Source organism: Rhinoderma darwinii, chromosome 1, assembly GCF_050947455.1.
Source record: "Rhinoderma darwinii isolate aRhiDar2 chromosome 1, aRhiDar2.hap1, whole genome shotgun sequence".
Taxonomy (NCBI): Eukaryota; Metazoa; Chordata; class Amphibia; order Anura; family Rhinodermatidae; genus Rhinoderma; species Rhinoderma darwinii.
This window is the reverse complement of record NC_134687.1, coordinates 581,836,339-581,858,158: the sequence shown is the minus strand read 5'-3', so window position 1 is coordinate 581,858,158 and position 21,820 is coordinate 581,836,339. Positions and strand designations below refer to the sequence as shown.

Here is a 21,820-nt window from a genome sequence, read left to right as displayed (position 1 = left end):
CATCGTGGTGACTGCAGTTTTATTACAAGAAGAATGGAGGCAATAGTAGGATGAGTCACCTGCATAAGGGGAAACAGGTGACATGAGCAAATGTTTTTGATTAGGCTTATGAAACAAACATTGATACTGACCCTAATCATTCTAGGTATTGATACATCATTTTTAAAATGTGCCACTAAATGAAGTAGATCACTGAGGAGGAGAGATGTGTGTATTTTTATAAAATTTTAAACCTAAAACCTAAACCTTGAATTTGCACTAAATAAACAACCAGTAAATAACGTATTACACAAGAATATTTTCTCCATAGCAGAAAATAGTGTCTAAAAATATATATATATAATAGATGTCATATAGTTAGGAAAGGCCATAAATGAGTGATCGGTTAGGGATCAACTCTCAATTTCTCACCTATCAGCAGAAAGATTGGGTCGCAGCCACTTTACTACAGTTACAAGTCAGCTAGTGACAGATCTAAAGCTGCCCATAAACATAAGATAACATTCATTGGATCCCAGCAATTTTTTTTTTCCTTTATTAACAAGTTTTCTTAGAAATTTTTAAACACATACAAAATGCTGTAATGAAAAGTATTCCATACATTAAAATTCACAAAATGCAATAGGGAAAGGATGAGATGTGAACCTCTCAAGAAACAGAGGATTACAGTAAAGCAATCAGAGCTAATTGTCATCATACAGATAAAGGGGCAAAATAGCTATAATCATACAATCTATATGTATAGATATATACACATACAAACACACATATATATATATATATATATATATATATATATATATATATACACACAGTATATATATATACACAATAGAAAATAAGTAAAACAAAGGGTAAGAGATAAGACAAAGGACACAAAAGTAAAGACAACAAAAGAGAGACAAATGTACATAAAAAGAAAGAATGACAGAGTAGCGAGCAAGCAAGCATTCTAGAAGAGGCCATCTAGCCAGCGAGAGAGGTCAGCACTATCCCAAAACAGGGACCAAACTGTCCAATTCAGAACAAAAGTGTCAGGTTTACTGAGAACAACCGACATCAGTTATTCCATTCTCCTGTAAGGAAGGCATAGTAGCAGACATTGAATGGCGAGGGATCACGGTTGTAGCCGCAGTTAGAAAGTGCTTAAAGATACCCCACTTAAGGTGTGGGAGTGACCCCCTGGAATCATAGCAATTCAACAGGAGAAGCAATAATGGAAGTATCCATAAGCTTATTTCCAAGGTCAAAATTTTTTCCCCAGAAAGGACAAAGCCTTTGACAATCCCACCAAATGTGCAGCATATTTCCAAGGGCACTACCACACCTCCAATAATCCTTCGACACATTAGGGAAAATACGATGGAGAAAGGAAGAACATCAGTACCATCTTGTGAGAATTTTATAATTTGTTTCCTGTGCAAAACATTAGGTCGGTAACTTGTGAGCCAACAAGAATGCTGTTTGCCAATCTTCGTCAGAATGCTGAATCCCCATCTCCCTGTTCCAGGCAGTAGTGAATGTCAACTGAGCAGGAGAGTAAGAAGGCTGGAGGATCCCATGCAAATAGAATAACATGTGCGATGGCGAAGAGGATAGTGAGAGATAGAGCTTCATAGGAGTCTTATCCTGTAAAAAAAAATAGTACAGTCCCCAAAGGAGGATAAGTACGATCCTAATTGAAAATATGACCACCATACTGCACGCCTCCCCGGACAGGAGGCTCTAATAGTATTAAGAGGAAGAATATTACCAGAGGACGAAAGGGTCTGAGCCAAACAAATACCATCTTTCCTCTCCCAGCAGAGGAACGTAGCCACCTCAACCGCCGGAGGAAAGGAAGGATTATCAAAGAGAGGAGTCAAGGGACCCGGTCTGTGAGAGATTAGAAGTACAAATTACACGCTCCCAAACTAAGAAATTGACAGGTGAGAAAGGGTAAAGAAGCCATTGGTCTTTGTGAGCTATCTATCCAAGGCAGAGAAGATAGAGCAAGAGGAGACATTCCTCTGTCAATGCGCACCCATTGCTTACCGGCATATGAACGGAACCAAGCCTCATCAGGAGTGCGGCTTAATAATAAAGTTTGAAATCCAGCAAATTTGCGCCCCCTGCCAATTTAGGACGACATAGCTGGGTTTACTCCGCAATGCCACGGCCAAATGCTCCATAACCAGGACATATGGCATGGGCGACAGGACATCCCCGTCTGGTGCCATTGGTGATTGTTAACGAAAAAAGAGTCCATTAACATTAACTCAAGCTGTGGGACTATGATACAGAGCCATAATTTAACTTAAATTAGTGCCCATTCCAATCTGAGCCAAGACACTACGGAGAAACACTCAATGTACTCAATCAAACACCTTCTCGACATCTACAGATAATAAACACGTTGGCACTCCATGCGTCTGACTACAAGGTAGTAGTAGAAGGGTTTTCTTAGTATTGTCACAAGCCTCTCTACCACGTATAAAACCCACCTGATCATTACATACCAAGTTGGGTGATCCCAGAAATTTCAATGGCATTCTCAAACAGTCAAATGTGCGGGGATATCTCTCCTGGTAGACGTGGGGGAAAACAAAGATTTAATTTCAACAAACCCGATCTTTTGTTCTAGTTGGAGATAAGCTGCAGTCAGAAGTGCCTGGTATTGGCTTGTCTCCTTTGCCCCTATTGAATAAACATTTGTGCTTGGCCGAGTTGAGTGTGCATACAGAGGCCCAGTAGTAGTTCAACCTCTGTACCCCTATAGTTACGTCCTTGTGTATAAGAGTTTGCCTAACAGCTACCTTATGTGTATGGCTTATGAATGCACTTTGCTGCTAAGTCCTGGAGAACGTCTCATTTTATACCTGAAGAAACAATGTATAGGAAGTAAATAGCATTTGAAATTAATGGTATTTACCCACAACAAGCAGGTCACAGGGGGAAATAAAGTCAAATCCAATCACTTCAATAAAGGTCTTGTAATATACTAAGGTTTATAAAGGGCATTTTAGGATCAAGTGAGATGATTACATCAGACAATCACAAGAACTGTTCGCTATCATCTGGCCCTAGGACCTACAAAAATCATGTCTGTCCGTCTATCTATCATCCAACGGGGTTGTGGATCCACTGGGCTACTCTGCTGGAACAGGGTAGCTGCTGGCCAGACAGGTGTATGGTGCACAGGTAGATGGTACCTTGGTGGCAGCTGGATACAGGCAGATAGCAGATACGAATACAAGCTGGTGCCGGATTACTGGAAAAGGCTGGTGCCAGATTACTGGTAGCAGGCTGGTGCAGGATTACTGGAAGTAGGCTGGTGCCGGATTACTGGAAGCAGGCCCAGGATAACGGACACTTGATAATGACTGGTCACGGACACAGGATACCGACAGGTCACGGACACAGGATACCGACAGGTCACGGACACAGTATACAAGATATCCCGATTGGTAATTGACACAGGATACAGAACCTTCGCAGGCTAACACTAGGTTAGTACAACGTTGCTCAGGCACTGGGATACAGGGCAGATTTACTTTAATAGTCTAGGGCAGGGGTCTCAAGCACGCGGCCCCTGGGGCTGTCATCTGCGGCCCGCGGGACACAGAGCCGCTAGTATCGGCTCTGCTCCGAGACTCTGGAATTCCCTGACATCGCTGTCCACATATGAACAGCGATGTCTGGGGCTTCCCCAGAGCCGGAGTGCTGGGCAGAGCGCTAGTACAGGCTCTGCTCCGGGACTCTGTGGAATTCCCTGACATCGCTGCCCATATATAGATAGTGTGTCAGGGTCTTCCCCAGAGCGGAGTTCCGGGCAGAGCGCTAGTATCGGCTCTGCTCCGGGACTCTGTGGAATTCCCTGACATCGCTGTCCATGTTTGGACACACGATGCCTGGGGCTTCCCCAGAGCCGGAGTCCCGTGCAGAGTGCTAGTGTAGCCTCTGCTCCGGGACTCTGTGTAATTCCCTGATATCGCTGTCCATATATGGACAGTGTGTCAGGGTCTTCGCCAGAGCGGAGTCCCAGGCCGAGCGCTAGTATAGGTTCTGCTCTGGGGAAGCCTCTGACATCGCTGTCCATACATCGACAATGATGTCAGGGGCTTCCCCAGAGCAGGAGTCCCAGTGATGTCAGGAGCACAGCTGGAGTCCCAGGAAGAGCCTACTAGCGCTCTGCCCGGGACTCCAGCTCTGGGGTTGCTCCTGACATCTCTGTCCATATATGGACAGTAATGTCAGAAGCAGAGCTGGAATCCCAGGCTGCACTCACAACTCTACTATTATATCATGTACTTTACTCCAGTCACATCCAGAGCTGCAGTCACCACTCTACTGTAACATGTTATACTCCAGTCACATCCAGAGCTGCACTCACAACTCTACTGCAAGATCAGTAGATGGAGATGCAAACATCTTGTCCTATACTCCAAACAAATGCAGAGCTCCAGTCACAACTCTACTATTATATAATGTGCTATACTCCAGTCACATCCAGAGCTGCAGTCACAATTCTACTGTAACAGCATGTCTTATACTCCAGCCACATCCAGAGCTGCAGTCATAACTCTACTGTAACATCATGTCCTATACTCCAGTCACATCCAGTGCTGCAGTCACAACTGTACTGTAACATCAGGTCCCATACTCCAAACAAATCCAGAGCTGCAGTCACAAATCTACTGTAGTTCGAGTGCTAGAAGCGGCTCTGCTCCGGGACTCCAGCTCTGGGCAAGACCCTGACATCACTGTGGCAGCATCTACAGAGGGCACTGTGGCAGCATCTACAGAGGGCACAGTGGCAGCATCCACAGAGGGCACTGCGGCAGCATCCACCGAGGGCACTGCGGCACTATCTAAAAAGAGGCTGCCCAATCTTGACATGTGTGTCTGCCAAACGCTGCTAACTGAGCCTCCGGACTGCATTTAGCGACACTTAAACTGGAAAGCTGGATTGTTGAAATAAGCACGTGGAGAAATATCTCAAATTTTAAACCTGGCGGTATTATTATAGTAATGTAGTATTGTAGTAATGCAGTATTATTATTATAGTAATATAGTGTTATTGTAGTTCAAATATTGAGTGCATCAGAGAGTACATTATTAGAAAAGGGACTTTCCTTTGTCCCCACAGTTAAATTTGACTCATTTTCTTGGATAAAGGATCTCAATTTATTTGCTCGTAAGCTCAAATGGATCAAATTCTTCAAACACCATAATAGAAAAAAATGCATGGAATTGGGGTTAGAAGAATCTGATATGGAAGGCCTTGTGGCCTTAGAGGGGTTACTAGAGGAATCTGGTAGAACCCCAGGTCTAGGTCCTTTCACCAACCTAAAAATGAAGAGTAGAAAGTTGCCACCTATAGGAGATTTTACCAATGTGGATTTATTTGTGGAGATGGTGGGAGATGAGATCAAAAATCTTAGTCAGGATATTAGGGGCATAGATAACAACTTGTCTTGGTCCGAACGAGTAGCTCTGACCACTTTAGAGAAAAAACAAAATATTGTTCTAAAGGCATCTGATAAAGGTGGGAACATCGTGGTCATGAGTAGGGATGATTATAAAAAAATGTGTGAGGACATTTTACTCAACCCTGACTGTTACACCATTTTAAAGGACAACCCCACAGCACTATTCAAGAAGGAATTGCTGGGCATTCTGAGTGATGCCAAGAGCAGATCTTTGATTAGTGCGAGTGAGTTTGGGTTCCTGTTCCCACAATTTCCCACCATGGCGTGTTTTTATAGCCTGCCCAAAATCCACAAAGGGTATCCCCCCTTACGTGGCAGACCCATTGTTTCAGGCATTAATAATTTAACTCAAAATGTGAGTACATATGTTGATCAGGTGTTGCGCCCTTTTGTCTTGAGTCTCACATCATATGTACGTGACACTATGGATGTCTTGAAACAGATTGACGGTATTTCTTTAGAGAAAGACACACTCCTGGCTAGCCTGGATGTTGAGGCGTTGTATTCATCCATACCTCACAAATTGGGTTATAAGGCGATCGAGTACTTCCTTGGATCAAGAGGCACTCAGTTTGCAGCCCATAACCAGTTTGTTTTGCAGTTATTACAATTTGTTCTTGAAAAAAATATATTTATTTTTGAAGACAAGATCTTTCATCAGCAATGTGGCACTGCAATGGGGAGTCCTGCTGCTCCCACCTATGCAAATTTATTTCTTGGCTGGTGGGAGGAGACAATTGTCTTTGGGGACAACTTTGCCAAATGGACTTCATCCGTTGGATTATGGATTAGATATATTGATGACGTGCTGCTTCTCTGGAACTCTACAGCAGAGGAGTTCCATAGTTTTGTAGCAGCCCTCAATACAAATGATGTAGGGCTAAAGTTCACATGTGAGATCAGTGAAAAAGAATTGTCTTTTCTGGATTTGAAAATTATAAAAACAGAAGAAGGCACAATTCGTACCAAGGTACACCGGAAAGAAACCGCAACCAATAGTTTTTTGCAATGGAATAGCTGTCATCCTTATCCCCTCAAACGTGGCATTCCGAAAGGCCAATTTATGAGAGTACGTAGGAATTGTAGCTCTATGGGTGATTTTGAGTGCCAGGCCCAGGAACTCAAAACAAGATTGAAGGATAGAGGTTTCCCCAAGAGTGTAATTAGGAAGGCCTATGAGGGAGCAAGGGACGCAGACAGGCAATGTCTCCTGGTTCCTAAAAAACGTAAAGAAGAACAAGTTACGAGACTCATAGGCACCTATGATTCTAAACAAAATGATATTATGCAGATCCTGAAAAGGTACTGGCGTATTCTCAGTTCTGATATAGATTTGGTAGATCAGATCACACAGTGGCCTTCTGTCACGTATCGGAGAGGGAAAAACATTAGGGACAGAGTCATGCACAGTTGTTTTGACCCCATTACACCTAGGGGTACGTGGCTGGATAGACAAATTCCAGGCACTTTCAGATGTGGTAGCTGTAAAGCGTGTGATTTCATTCTCAAAGGGAACAGCTTCACCAGTGTTGCAACACAGGAAAAATACAACATTCGGGATTTTGTCAATTGCAAAACAGCGGGGGTGGTTTACCTAATTACATGCCCATGCCCCCTAAATTATGTGGGCAAAACAGCACGACAATTTCGACGCCGGATAAGGGAGCATGTTGGAGATATTATCCATGTTAGGGACACCCCAATATCTAAGCATGTGCATGCTAAACACCAAGGCCATGCAGCATGTTTAAAATTTCAAGCAATTGAACTCATTAGACCCCCAAAAAGAGGAGGTGACTGGGACAACCTAATTCTACGCAAAGAAGCCCAATGGATCCATAGACTGGCATGTATACAACCAGCGGGTTTAAACGAGCAGACTAATTATACAGGTTTTATTTAATATGCAATACCATTCCCCTTAAGGTTGCCAAATTTCACCTTGGGTTGCCTTTGTGGTTGGGTGGGTTCCATTTGCATAGTGCACTATGTTCGATATGGCCATATTGGCCAGTCAACATATAAAGAGATCTTTTGTCGTTTTTTCAAATGGGAGGGACTCAGTAATCTTGTCCACCTAATATGTGTTTATTAACCGAAGAGTTGCTTTGTGAGGTAGTCCACTTGCGGTAGGTAACTGTCCCGCAAGACATACTTACAAAATTAATTATCGTTTTGCGCTTACCTTCCTCTTGCTTGGCAGTCCGGGCGACACCTCCTTGGCTTCTACTGCGCCTGCGCGTTCGGCATGATGCGGTCGATGATGACCCCTGGCTGTCAGCTGACGGCGGGGGGTCACATGGGCAGGTGTCACGAATCGAGAGGGTGTTGTGATTGGTCAGTTCAGGTATCGCCGCCAAATACGAGGGGTGGAGTTTAGGTGTTTATAGTAACCCAGCGCCTGCAATGAAGTATGCCGTTGACATCGATACGTGCATCTTCCCGTGACGCACAGCAGAATATCTGCTGTTGAATATTATTATCGCTGGTGATGAGGCCAGAGTTACCAAGATACGGACCCCTGAGGATGAGTATCTGAAACGCGTAGGGTCGTTTATTGTATATGGAATGTCTGCATAGGGGACAGTAACATTGTGTTACACCCAGCGCTAGTAGATCCGGTGATTTATTTCGGACACTGGTGCTTCTTTTGGGGATTGTACTATTGTTGTGCCCAGGATATATGCTGGTTTCAGACAAATATTGTTACAAACACTGAGATATATTTATCATAATGACTCAGTGTTTTTTGTTTAATACATTTTTTAATTTTCACGGTGGGGCTCATTTCACAGTGGTGTGTTACCCCTGTTTTTAAAACGAGTTACTATTAAAAGGTATATTTTACTCAGTTGTCACTTCAGTGAACCCTTTAATTTTTTCATATTGTGGGAGCACAATTATATTTATATCAATTTATACAGTGAATTTATATTTAGTCCATACAGTTAATAATTTCATCATATCTGGGTATGGCAGCCTTTGCACTCTCTGATTTAAACACAGAAGGGTGGATGAGTGAGGCTAAAAGTGTATTTTCTGAATGTGAACTGGTGTATACAGCACAGGGTGCATCTCTCAAATCTACCTTTAAAAACCTTAATAGATTGCATAAGGATTACACTAGAAGTTGGTGGGAGATTCAGAGTCTGGAAAACTATTTAAAAAACAATATAGTTCCCAGAGGCCTTAGGGTCCCCATTGTTCCAGCATCAAGATTAAAAACCACTAATATAAAAGAAAGGTGGGAACAGGAGATCACAGGGAGTTCACTTAGGCTGATGCAGATTTTAGTGGAGGAAGAGAAAGTCCAGTTTGACTCTATTAGTGCTGAGCTTAAAAAAGAAATTGAGGCAGCTAAGTCTTTGGTAGATACCCCTGGTTTTGATAAAAAAGACAAAATCCTTCAACAAACTCTAGAAAGGTTCACTAATCATTTAAAGGAACGTAAACACTTCCAATTCCAGAGAGACCTACAGGAATTTAGGGAGAGAAAAGCTTACGACTTTGTTAATACCCAACAACAGCAATATCAACAGACCAATAGGGGGCCGAGGGAATCTGACCCTTCCACATCAGAGAGTGAAACAACAGACTCTGAAAGAGTGGGCCCTTTCTTTGGCGGTAGTGGTGGGAAACAAAAATATAGGGGAGGAGCTAGAGGTAGAAATAGAGGCCGTGCTAGAGCCTCTTCTAATAGTGGCAATAATTTTTTAGCCAACAATCCCCCCATTTCCCGCTACATGCTGAGGGGACAAAAGGATTAGTGAAGGGAAGCAATATGGATAGGCTACAAATTATTAACCTATCTGAATACACATTGAGTGCATCAGAGAGTACATTATTAGAAAAGGGACTTTCCTTTGTCCCCACAGTTAAATTTGACTCATTTTCTTGGATAAAGGATCTCAATTTATTTGCTCGTAAGCTCAAATGGATCAAATTCTTCAAACACCATAATAGAAAAAAATGCATGGAATTGGGGTTAGAAGAATCTGATATGGAAGGCCTTGTGGCCTTAGAGGGGTTACTAGAGGAATCTGGTAGAACCCCAGGTCTAGGTCCTTTCACCAACCTAAAAATGAAGAGTAGAAAGTTGCCACCTATAGGAGATTTTACCAATGTGGATTTATTTGTGGAGATGGTGGGAGATGAGATCAAAAATCTTAGTCAGGATATTAGGGGCATAGATAACAACTTGTCTTGGTCCGAACGAGTAGCTCTGACCACTTTAGAGAAAAAACAAAATATTGTTCTAAAGGCATCTGATAAAGGTGGGAACATCGTGGTCATGAGTAGGGATGATTATAAAAAAATGTGTGAGGACATTTTACTCAACCCTGACTGTTACACCATTTTAAAGGACAACCCCACAGCACTATTCAAGAAGGAATTGCTGGGCATTCTGAGTGATGCCAAGAGCAGATCTTTGATTAGTGCGAGTGAGTTTGGGTTCCTGTTCCCACAATTTCCCACCATGGCGTGTTTTTATAGCCTGCCCAAAATCCACAAAGGGTATCCCCCCTTACGTGGCAGACCCATTGTTTCAGGCATTAATAATTTAACTCAAAATGTGAGTACATATGTTGATCAGGTGTTGCGCCCTTTTGTCTTGAGTCTCACATCATATGTACGTGACACTATGGATGTCTTGAAACAGATTGACGGTATTTCTTTAGAGAAAGACACACTCCTGGCTAGCCTGGATGTTGAGGCGTTGTATTCATCCATACCTCACAAATTGGGTTATAAGGCGATCGAGTACTTCCTTGGATCAAGAGGCACTCAGTTTGCAGCCCATAACCAGTTTGTTTTGCAGTTATTACAATTTGTTCTTGAAAAAAATATATTTATTTTTGAAGACAAGATCTTTCATCAGCAATGTGGCACTGCAATGGGGAGTCCTGCTGCTCCCACCTATGCAAATTTATTTCTTGGCTGGTGGGAGGAGACAATTGTCTTTGGGGACAACTTTGCCAAATGGACTTCATCCGTTGGATTATGGATTAGATATATTGATGACGTGCTGCTTCTCTGGAACTCTACAGCAGAGGAGTTCCATAGTTTTGTAGCAGCCCTCAATACAAATGATGTAGGGCTAAAGTTCACATGTGAGATCAGTGAAAAAGAATTGTCTTTTCTGGATTTGAAAATTATAAAAACAGAAGAAGGCACAATTCGTACCAAGGTACACCGGAAAGAAACAGCAACCAATAGTTTTTTGCAATGGAATAGCTGTCATCCTTATCCCCTCAAACGTGGCATTCCGAAAGGCCAATTTATGAGAGTACGTAGGAATTGTAGCTCTATGGGTGATTTTGAGTGCCAGGCCCAGGAACTCAAAACAAGATTGAAGGATAGAGGTTTCCCCAAGAGTGTAATTAGGAAGGCCTATGAGGGAGCAAGGGACGCAGACAGGCAATGTCTCCTGGTTCCTAAAAAACGTAAAGAAGAACAAGTTACGAGACTCATAGGCACCTATGATTCTAAACAAAATATTATGCAGATCCTGAAAAGGTACTGGCGTATTCTCAGTTCTGATATAGATTTGGTAGATCAGATCACACAGTGGCCTTCTGTCACGTATCGGAGAGGGAAAAACATTAGGGACAGAGTCATGCACAGTTGTTTTGACCCCATTACACCTAGGGGTACGTGGCTGGATAGACAAATTCCAGGCACTTTCAGATGTGGTAGCTGTAAAGCGTGTGATTTCATTCTCAAAGGGAACAGCTTCACCAGTGTTGCAACACAGGAAAAATACAACATTCGGGATTTTGTCAATTGCAAAACAGCGGGGGTGGTTTACCTAATTACATGCCCATGCCCCCTAAATTATGTGGGCAAAACAGCACGACAATTTCGACGCCGGATAAGGGAGCATGTTGGAGATATTATCCATGTTAGGGACACCCCAATATCTAAGCATGTGCATGCTAAACACCAAGGCCATGCAGCATGTTTAAAATTTCAAGCAATTGAACTCATTAGACCCCCAAAAAGAGGAGGTGACTGGGACAACCTAATTCTACGCAAAGAAGCCCAATGGATCCATAGACTGGCATGTATACAACCAGCGGGTTTAAACGAGCAGACTAATTATACAGGTTTTATTTAATATGCAATACCATTCCCCTTAAGGTGGCCAAATTTCACCTTGGGTTGCCTTTGTGGTTGGGTGGGTTCCATTTGCATAGTGCACTATGTTCGATATGGCCATATTGGCCAGTCAACATATAAAGAGATCTTTTGTCGTTTTTTCAAATGGGAGGGACTCAGTAATCTTGTCCACCTAATATGTGTTTATTAACCGAAGAGTTGCTTTGTGAGGTAGTCCACTTGCGGTAGGTAACTGTCCCGCAAGACATACTTACAAAATTAATTATCGTTTTGCGCTTACCTTCCTCTTGCTTGGCAGTCCGGGCGACACCTCCTTGGCTTCTACTGCGCCTGCGCGTTCGGCATGATGCGGTCGATGATGACCCCTGGCTGTCAGCTGACGGCGGGGGGTCACATGGGCAGGTGTCACGAATCGAGAGGGTGTTGTGATTGGTCAGTTCAGGTATCGCCGCCAAATACGAGGGGTGGAGTTTAGGTGTTTATAGTAACCCAGCGCCTGCAATGAAGTATGCCGTTGACATCGATACGTGCATCTTCCCGTGACGCACAGCAGAATATCTGCTGTTGAATATTATTATCGCTGGTGATGAGGCCAGAGTTACCAAGATACGGACCCCTGAGGATGAGTATCTGAAACGCGTAGGGTCGTTTATTGTATATGGAATGTCTGCATAGGGGACAGTAACATTGTGTTACACCCAGCGCTAGTAGATCCGGTGATTTATTTCGGACACTGGTGCTTCTTTTGGGGATTGTACTATTGTTGTGCCCAGGATATATGCTGGTTTCAGACAAATATTGTTACAAACACTGAGATATATTTATCATAATGACTCAGTGTTTTTTGTTTAATACATTTTTTAATTTTCACGGTGGGGCTCATTTCACAGTGGTGTGTTACCCCTGTTTTTAAAACGAGTTACTATTAAAAGGTATATTTTACTCAGTTGTCACTTCAGTGAACCCTTTAATTTTTTCATATTGTGGGAGCACAATTATATTTATATCAATTTATACAGTGAATTTATATTTAGTCCATACAGTTAATAATTTCATCATATCTGGGTATGGCAGCCTTTGCACTCTCTGATTTAAACACAGAAGGGTGGATGAGTGAGGCTAAAAGTGTATTTTCTGAATGTGAACTGGTGTATACAGCACAGGGTGCATCTCTCAAATCTACCTTTAAAAACCTTAATAGATTGCATAAGGATTACACTAGAAGTTGGTGGGAGATTCAGAGTCTGGAAAACTATTTAAAAAACAATATAGTTCCCAGAGGCCTTAGGGTCCCCATTGTTCCAGCATCAAGATTAAAAACCACTAATATAAAAGAAAGGTGGGAACAGGAGATCACAGGGAGTTCACTTAGGCTGATGCAGATTTTAGTGGAGGAAGAGAAAGTCCAGTTTGACTCTATTAGTGCTGAGCTTAAAAAAGAAATTGAGGCAGCTAAGTCTTTGGTAGATACCCCTGGTTTTGATAAAAAAGACAAAATCCTTCAACAAACTCTAGAAAGGTTCACTAATCATTTAAAGGAACGTAAACACTTCCAATTCCAGAGAGACCTACAGGAATTTAGGGAGAGAAAAGCTTACGACTTTGTTAATACCCAACAACAGCAATATCAACAGACCAATAGGGGGCCGAGGGAATCTGACCCTTCCACATCAGAGAGTGAAACAACAGACTCTGAAAGAGTGGGCCCTTTCTTTGGCGGTAGTGGTGGGAAACAAAAATATAGGGGAGGAGCTAGAGGTAGAAATAGAGGCCGTGCTAGAGCCTCTTCTAATAGTGGCAATAATTTTTTAGCCAACAATCCCCCCATTTCCCGCTACATGCTGAGGGGACAAAAGGATTAGTGAAGGGAAGCAATATGGATAGGCTACAAATTATTAACCTATCTGAATACACATTGAGTGCATCAGAGAGTACATTATTAGAAAAGGGACTTTCCTTTGTCCCCACAGTTAAATTTGACTCATTTTCTTGGATAAAGGATCTCAATTTATTTGCTCGTAAGCTCAAATGGATCAAATTCTTCAAACACCATAATAGAAAAAAATGCATGGAATTGGGGTTAGAAGAATCTGATATGGAAGGCCTTGTGGCCTTAGAGGGGTTACTAGAGGAATCTGGTAGAACCCCAGGTCTAGGTCCTTTCACCAACCTAAAAATGAAGAGTAGAAAGTTGCCACCTATAGGAGATTTTACCAATGTGGATTTATTTGTGGAGATGGTGGGAGATGAGATCAAAAATCTTAGTCAGGATATTAGGGGCATAGATAACAACTTGTCTTGGTCCGAACGCGTAGCTCTGACCACTTTAGAGAAAAAACAAAATATTGTTCTAAAGGCATCTGATAAAGGTGGGAACATCGTGGTCATGAGTAGGGATGATTATAAAAAAATGTGTGAGGACATTTTACTCAACCCTGACTGTTACACCATTTTAAAGGACAACCCCACAGCACTATTCAAGAAGGAATTGCTGGGCATTCTGAGTGATGCCAAGAGCAGATCTTTGATTAGTGCGAGTGAGTTTGGGTTCCTGTTCCCACAATTTCCCACCATGGCGTGTTTTTATAGCCTGCCCAAAATCCACAAAGGGTATCCCCCCTTACGTGGCAGACCCATTGTTTCAGGCATTAATAATTTAACTCAAAATGTGAGTACATATGTTGATCAGGTGTTGCGCCCTTTTGTCTTGAGTCTCACATCATATGTACGTGACACTATGGATGTCTTGAAACAGATTGACGGTATTTCTTTAGAGAAAGACACACTCCTGGCTAGCCTGGATGTTGAGGCGTTGTATTCATCCATACCTCACAAATTGGGTTATAAGGCGATCGAGTACTTCCTTGGATCAAGAGGCACTCAGTTTGCAGCCCATAACCAGTTTGTTTTGCAGTTATTACAATTTGTTCTTGAAAAAAATATATTTATTTTTGAAGACAAGATCTTTCATCAGCAATGTGGCACTGCAATGGGGAGTCCTGCTGCTCCCACCTATGCAAATTTATTTCTTGGCTGGTGGGAGGAGACAATTGTCTTTGGGGACAACTTTGCCAAATGGACTTCATCCGTTGGATTATGGATTAGATATATTGATGACGTGCTGCTTCTCTGGAACTCTACAGCAGAGGAGTTCCATAGTTTTGTAGCAGCCCTCAATACAAATGATGTAGGGCTAAAGTTCACATGTGAGATCAGTGAAAAAGAATTGTCTTTTCTGGATTTGAAAATTATAAAAACAGAAGAAGGCACAATTCGTACCAAGGTACACCGGAAAGAAACAGCAACCAATAGTTTTTTGCAATGGAATAGCTGTCATCCTTATCCCCTCAAACGTGGCATTCCGAAAGGCCAATTTATGAGAGTACGTAGGAATTGTAGCTCTATGGGTGATTTTGAGTGCCAGGCCCAGGAACTCAAAACAAGATTGAAGGATAGAGGTTTCCCCAAGAGTGTAATTAGGAAGGCCTATGAGGGAGCAAGGGACGCAGACAGGCAATGTCTCCTGGTTCCTAAAAAACGTAAAGAAGAACAAGTTACGAGACTCATAGGCACCTATGATTCTAAACAAAATGATATTATGCAGATCCTGAAAAGGTACTGGCGTATTCTCAGTTCTGATATAGATTTGGTAGATCAGATCACACAGTGGCCTTCTGTCACTTATCGGAGAGGGAAAAACATTAGGGACAGAGTCATGCACAGTTGTTTTGACCCCATTACACCTAGGGGTACGTGGCTGGATAGACAAATTCCAGGCACTTTCAGATGTGGTAGCTGTAAAGCGTGTGATTTCATTCTCAAAGGGAACAGCTTCACCAGTGTTGCAACACAGGAAAAATACAACATTCGGGATTTTGTCAATTGCAAAACAGCGGGGGTGGTTTACCTAATTACATGCCCATGCCCCCTAAATTATGTGGGCAAAACAGCACGACAATTTCGACGCCGGATAAGGGAGCATGTTGGAGATATTATCCATGTTAGGGACACCCCAATATCTAAGCATGTGCATGCTAAACACCAAGGCCATGCAGCATGTTTAAAATTTCAAGCAATTGAACTCATTAGACCCCCAAAAAGAGGAGGTGACTGGGACAACCTAATTCTACGCAAAGAAGCCCAATGGATCCATAGACTGGCATGTATACAACCAGCGGGTTTAAACGAGCAGACTAATTATACAGGTTTTATTTAATATGCAATACCATTCCCCTTAAGGTGGCCAAATTTCACCTTGGGTTGCCTTTGTGGTTGGGTGGGTTCCATTTGCATAGTGCACTATGTTCGATATGGCCATATTGGCCAGTCAACATATAAAGAGATCTTTTGTCGTTTTTTCAAATGGGAGGGACTCAGTAATCTTGTCCACCTAATATGTGTTTATTAACCGAAGAGTTGCTTTGTGAGGTAGTCCACTTGCGGTAGGTAACTGTCCCGCAAGACATACTTACAAAATTAATTATCGTTTTGCGCTTACCTTCCTCTTGCTTGGCAGTCCGGGCGACACCTCCTTGGCTTCTACTGCGCCTGCGCGTTCGGCATGATGCGGTCGATGATGACCCCTGGCTGTCAGCTGACGGCGGGGGGTCACATGGGCAGGTGTCACGAATCGAGAGGGTGTTGTGATTGGTCAGTTCAGGTATCGCCGCCAAATACGAGGGGTGGAGTTTAGGTGTTTATAGTAACCCAGCGCCTGCAATGAAGTATGCCGTTGACATCGATACGTGCATCTTCCCGTGACGCACAGCAGAATATCTGCTGTTGAATATTATTATCGCTGGTGATGAGGCCAGAGTTACCAAGATACGGACCCCTGAGGATGAGTATCTGAAACGCGTAGGGTCGTTTATTGTATATGGAATGTCTGCATAGGGGACAGTAACATTGTGTTACACCCAGCGCTAGTAGATCCGGTGATTTATTTCGGACACTGGTGCTTCTTTTGGGGATTGTACTATTGTTGTGCCCAGGATATATGCTGGTTTCAGACAAATATTGTTACAAACACTGAGATATATTTATCATAATGACTCAGTGTTTTTTGTTTAATACATTTTTTAATTTTCACGGTGGGGCTCATTTCACAGTGGTGTGTTACCCCTGTTTTTAAAACGAGTTACTATTAAAAGGTATATTTTACTCAGTTGTCACTTCAGTGAACCCTTTAATTTTTTCATATTGTGGGAGCACAATTATATTTATATCAATTTATACAGTGAATTTATATTTAGTCCATACAGTTAATAATTTCATCATATCTGGGTATGGCAGCCTTTGCACTCTCTGATTTAAACACAGAAGGGTGGATGAGTGAGGCTAAAAGTGTATTTTCTGAATGTGAACTGGTGTATACAGCACAGGGTGCATCTCTCAAATCTACCTTTAAAAACCTTAATAGATTGCATAAGGATTACACTAGAAGTTGGTGGGAGATTCAGAGTCTGGAAAACTATTTAAAAAACAATATAGTTCCCAGAGGCCTTAGGGTCCCCATTGTTCCAGCATCAAGATTAAAAACCACTAATATAAAAGAAAGGTGGGAACAGGAGATCACAGGGAGTTCACTTAGGCTGATGCAGATTTTAGTGGAGGAAGAGAAAGTCCAGTTTGACTCTATTAGTGCTGAGCTTAAAAAAGAAATTGAGGCAGCTAAGTCTTTGGTAGATACCCCTGGTTTTGATAAAAAAGACAAAATCCTTCAACAAACTCTAGAAAGGTTCACTAATCATTTAAAGGAACGTAAACACTTCCAATTCCAGAGAGACCTACAGGAATTTAGGGAGAGAAAAGCTTACGACTTTGTTAATACCCAACAACAGCAATATCAACAGACCAATAGGGGGCCGAGGGAATCTGACCCTTCCACATCAGAGAGTGAAACAACAGACTCTGAAAGAGTGGGCCCTTTCTTTGGCGGTAGTGGTGGGAAACAAAAATATAGGGGAGGAGCTAGAGGTAGAAATAGAGGCCGTGCTAGAGCCTCTTCTAATAGTGGCAATAATTTTTTAGCCAACAATCCCCCCATTTCCCGCTACATGCTGAGGGGACAAAAGGATTAGTGAAGGGAAGCAATATGGATAGGCTACAAATTATTAACCTATCTGAATACACATTGAGTGCATCAGAGAGTACATTATTAGAAAAGGGACTTTCCTTTGTCCCCACAGTTAAATTTGACTCATTTTCTTGGATAAAGGATCTCAATTTATTTGCTCGTAAGCTCAAATGGATCAAATTCTTCAAACACCATAATAGAAAAAAATGCATGGAATTGGGGTTAGAAGAATCTGATATGGAAGGCCTTGTGGCCTTAGAGGGGTTACTAGAGGAATCTGGTAGAACCCCAGGTCTAGGTCCTTTCACCAACCTAAAAATGAAGAGTAGAAAGTTGCCACCTATAGGAGATTTTACCAATGTGGATTTATTTGTGGAGATGGTGGGAGATGAGATCAAAAATCTTAGTCAGGATATTAGGGGCATAGATAACAACTTGTCTTGGTCCGAACGAGTAGCTCTGACCACTTTAGAGAAAAAACAAAATATTGTTCTAAAGGCATCTGATAAAGGTGGGAACATCGTGGTCATGAGTAGGGATGATTATAAAAAAATGTGTGAGGACATTTTACTCAACCCTGACTGTTACACCATTTTAAAGGACAACCCCACAGCACTATTCAAGAAGGAATTGCTGGGCATTCTGAGTGATGCCAAGAGCAGATCTTTGATTAGTGCGAGTGAGTTTGGGTTCCTGTTCCCACAATTTCCCACCATGGCGTGTTTTTATAGCCTGCCCAAAATCCACAAAGGGTATCCCCCCTTACGTGGCAGACCCATTGTTTCAGGCATTAATAATTTAACTCAAAATGTGAGTACATATGTTGATCAGGTGTTGCGCCCTTTTGTCTTGAGTCTCACATCATATGTACGTGACACTATGGATGTCTTGAAACAGATTGACGGTATTTCTTTAGAGAAAGACACACTCCTGGCTAGCCTGGATGTTGAGGCGTTGTATTCATCCATACCTCACAAATTGGGTTATAAGGCGATCGAGTACTTCCTTGGATCAAGAGGCACTCAGTTTGCAGCCCATAACCAGTTTGTTTTGCAGTTATTACAATTTGTTCTTGAAAAAAATATATTTATTTTTGAAGACAAGATCTTTCATCAGCAATGTGGCACTGCAATGGGGAGTCCTGCTGCTCCCACCTATGCAAATTTATTTCTTGGCTGGTGGGAGGAGACAATTGTCTTTGGGGACAACTTTGCCAAATGGACTTCATCCGTTGGATTATGGATTAGATATATTGATGACGTGCTGCTTCTCTGGAACTCTACAGCAGAGGAGTTCCATAGTTTTGTAGCAGCCCTCAATACAAATGATGTAGGGCTAAAGTTCACATGTGAGATCAGTGAAAAAGAATTGTCTTTTCTGGATTTGAAAATTATAAAAACAGAAGAAGGCACAATTCGTACCAAGGTACACCGGAAAGAAACAGCAACCAATAGTTTTTTGCAATGGAATAGCTGTCATCCTTATCCCCTCAAACGTGGCATTCCGAAAGGCCAATTTATGAGAGTACGTAGGAATTGTAGCTCTATGGGTGATTTTGAGTGCCAGGCCCAGGAACTCAAAACAAGATTGAAGGATAGAGGTTTCCCCAAGAGTGTAATTAGGAAGGCCTATGAGGGAGCAAGGGACGCAGACAGGCAATGTCTCCTGGTTCCTAAAAAACGTAAAGAAGAACAAGTTACGAGACTCATAGGCACCTATGATTCTAAACAAAATGATATTATGCAGATCCTGAAAAGGTACTGGCGTATTCTCAGTTCTGATATAGATTTGGTAGATCAGATCACACAGTGGCCTTCTGTCACATATCGGAGAGGGAAAAACATTAGGGACAGAGTCATGCACAGTTGTTTTGACCCCATTACACCTAGGGGTACGTGGCTGGATAGACAAATTCCAGGCACTTTCAGATGTGGTAGCTGTAAAGCGTGTGATTTCATTCTCAAAGGGAACAGCTTCACCAGTGTTGCAACACAGGAAAAATACAACATTCGGGATTTTGTCAATTGCAAAACAGCGGGGGTGGTTTACCTAATTACATGCCCATGCCCCCTAAATTATGTGGGCAAAACAGCACGACAATTTCGACGCCGGATAAGGGAGCATGTTGGAGATATTATCCATGTTAGGGACACCCCAATATCTAAGCATGTGCATGCTAAACACCAAGGCCATGCAGCATGTTTAAAATTTCAAGCAATTGAACTCATTAGACCCCCAAAAAGAGGAGGTGACTGGGACAACCTAATTCTACGCAAAGAAGCCCAATGGATCCATAGACTGGCATGTATACAACCAGCGGGTTTAAACGAGCAGACTAATTATACAGGTTTTATTTAATATGCAATACCATTCCCCTTAAGGTGGCCAAATTTCACCTTGGGTTGCCTTTGTGGTTGGGTGGGTTCCATTTGCATAGTGCACTATGTTCGATATGGCCATATTGGCCAGTCAACATATAAAGAGATCTTTTGTCGTTTTTTCAAATGGGAGGGACTCAGTAATCTTGTCCACCTAATATGTGTTTATTAACCGAAGAGTTGCTTTGTGAGGTAGTCCACTTGCGGTAGGTAACTGTCCCGCAAGACATACTTACAAAATTAATTATCGTTTTGCGCTTACCTTCCTCTTGCTTGGCAGTCCGGGCGACACGTCCTTGGCTTCTACTGCGCCTGCGCGTTCGGCATGATGCGGTCGATGATGACCCCTGGCTGTCAGCTGACGGCGGGGGGTCACATGGGCAGGTGTCACGAATCGAGAGGGTGTTGTGATTGGTCAGTTCAGGTATCGCCGCCAAATACGAGGGGTGGAGTTTAGGTGTTTATAGTAACCCAGCGCCTGCAATGAAGTATGCCGTTGACATCGATACGTGCATCTTCCCGTGACGCACAGCAGAATATCTGCTGTTGAATATTATTATCGCTGGTGATGAGGCCAGAGTTACCAAGATACGGACCCCTGAGGATGAGTATCTGAAACGCGTAGGGTCGTTTATTGTATATGGAATGTCTGCATAGGGGACAGTAACATTGTGTTACACCCAGCGCTAGTAGATCCGGTGATTTATTTCGGACACTGGTGCTTCTTTTGGGGATTGTACTATTGTTGTGCCCAGGATATATGCTGGTTTCAGACAAATATTGTTACAAACACTGAGATATATTTATCATAATGACTCAGTGTTTTTTGTTTAATACATTTTTTAATTTTCACGGTGGGGCTCATTTCACAGTGGTGTGTTACCCCTGTTTTTAAAACGAGTTACTATTAAAAGGTATATTTTACTCAGTTGTCACTTCAGTGAACCCTTGTCTCCTTTGCCCCTATTGAATAAACATTTGTGCTTGGCCGAGTTGAGTGTGCATACAGAGGCACAACATTATGCACTTGGGCCCTTATATAAAATCTCCCCCAACTATCACGTGTCATATAGTAGTGGTCTTCCAATATGAGGCAGAGGAGTCTTCTGGGATACTGGCCCAGTAGTAGTTCAACCTCTGTACCCCTATAGTTACGTCCTTGTGTATAAGAGTTTGCCTAACAGCTACCTTATGTGTATGGCTTATGAATGCACTTTGCTGCTAAGTCCTGGAGAACGTCTCATTTTATACCTGAAGAAACAATGTATAGGAAGTAAATAGCATTTGAAATTAATGGTATTTACCCACAACAAGCAGGTCACAGGGGGAACTAAAGTCAAATCCAATCACTTCAATAAAGGTCTTGTAATATACTAAGGTTTATAAAGGGCATTTTAGGATCAAGTGAGATGATTACATCAGACAATCACAAGAACTGTTCGCTATCATCTGGCCCTAGGACCTACAAAAATCATGTCTGTCCGTCTATCTATCATCCAACGGGGTTGTGGATCCACTGGGCTACTCTGCTGGAACAGGGTAGCTGCTGGCCAGACAGGTGTATGGTGCACAGGTAGATGGTACCTTGGTGGCAGCTGGATACAGGCAGATAGCAGATACGAATACAAGCTGGTGCCGGATTACTGGAAAAGGCTGGTGCCAGATTACTGGTAGCAGGCTGGTGCAGGATTACTGGAAGTAGGCTGGTGCCGGATTACTGGAAGCAGGCCCAGGATAACGGACAGTTGATAATGACTGGTCACGGACACAGGATA

At 42.5% G+C, this 21,820-nt stretch overlaps 1 long non-coding RNA gene across 1 annotated transcript in view; it reads right to left on the bottom strand.

Annotated features, from left to right (window-relative positions):
- The window catches only part of LOC142746312 (uncharacterized), a 129,030-nt gene that overhangs the window by 29,919 nt on the left and 77,291 nt on the right, over positions 1-21,820 (bottom strand). The window lies entirely within an intron of this gene.